Source organism: Schistocerca americana, chromosome 2, assembly GCF_021461395.2.
Source record: "Schistocerca americana isolate TAMUIC-IGC-003095 chromosome 2, iqSchAmer2.1, whole genome shotgun sequence".
NCBI lineage: Eukaryota > Metazoa > Arthropoda > Insecta > Orthoptera > Acrididae > Schistocerca > Schistocerca americana.
Window position 1 is genome coordinate 486,398,325 of NC_060120.1, and position 1,583 is coordinate 486,399,907.

Consider the following 1,583-nt stretch of genomic DNA (forward strand, 5'->3'; position numbering starts at 1 on the left):
TTTTCTAAGTGTTCTGCCAATAAAACGCAGTATTTGGTTCGCCTACCTCACAACTTGTGAAGCTTAGCACGCACTGTGATGCATTGCTTACGCTCATTACCACAACTTTTTGTAGTGTACTCTTGATGGCAGACTTCCTCGCCGTGCCACGCAAAAACTCGTGTCATCACCTCAGTTTGATTCAAGGAAGGCAGGAAGCTTAAATTTGTGTCATCTGCTGTTTTGCTGGAAGAACGCACTGTATGCAAACGAAGTAAAGTTGCTGAAGTTACAGAAGTAGTTTTTCGGTAAACGTTTTACCTGTAGCGTAAAAAATAAAATACCACATATTTTGGATTCTCTTATTTCCTCCCCATGCAACAGGTCTCAAACGATTGCAAGAAAGCTATTGGTTAAAAATATTTGATTATTTCAAATGGTGAGTCTCACATCACATCCTGACAATGAGGTGATTATCTTTCCGTTATTTGCCATATGTATTACAATTCGTCAAAGCTGAATGACTCAGTGCCCGTTGTTCGTAAAATTTGCAATGAATTAAGAGTGCAAACAGCGACTGATAATTTGAGGGAAGCAGAAACTAGCAGTTTGAAATTGTAGTAATATTTCGAAATGCTTATCTCCACATCATTGAGAGGTGGATGCTAGGTTAAAACGGGCAGTGAAAAAAGTGACCCAGGCAGGATTCGATCCCCGAACCTACTACTTCTCTTTTTTCGTTCATTGTGTTCGTCATTGCTCTCGTGATTTGGTCTGGACTGACGTCACATAACACTCTTTCAAGTTCATCGTTTAATATTAAACTCGGGTTTGTATTACAGAGGCAGCCAGCCCGATGACCGAACACCTCCGTTAGACCAACACACGTCATGCAAGATATCCCTCGCTAGCTGCGCTCTCAAGAAACTGCTGCTCTCTCGAGTTATGGCGATGGGAGATAGTGCCACAGACATGATACGTGAATTGGAGTGGCAATCATTAAAACAAAGGCGTCTTTAGTTGCGAAGGGATCTTCTCATGAAATTTCAATCACCAATTTTCTCCTCTGATTGCGAAAACATTCTGTTGGCACCCTCCTACATAGGGAGAAATGACCATCACGATAAAATAAGAGCAATCAGGGCTCGCACAGAAAAATTTAAGTGCTCGTTTTTCCCGCGGGCCGCTCGAGAGTGGAACGGTAGAGAGACAGCTTGAAGGTGGTTCATTGAAACCTCTGCCAGGCACTTTATTGTGAATAGCCGAGTAATCACATAGATGTAGATGTCGATGACGGCTGTATGGTTGGTGGCATTTGCATCGTTTTCACAACTTAACTTTAATTAATCGTAATTCAGACGATTTGTACGAAATATTTATAAGTTAGCCTGCTTCGTGAATCAGTATATCCGTTAGTCAAAACTGTACCAAAATCCCTATAGCAGTTCCTGAGATTAGCCTGCACATACAGACGGACGCGAGCAAACAACTTCAGTTTCTATATGGAGAGAAGAGAAGTGGATATAAAACCGACGTTTCGACCGCACTGTAACAGCCAGCCTTTCTCAGGGCATCATGATACCGGCCGCGGAAGCCTACGTAGT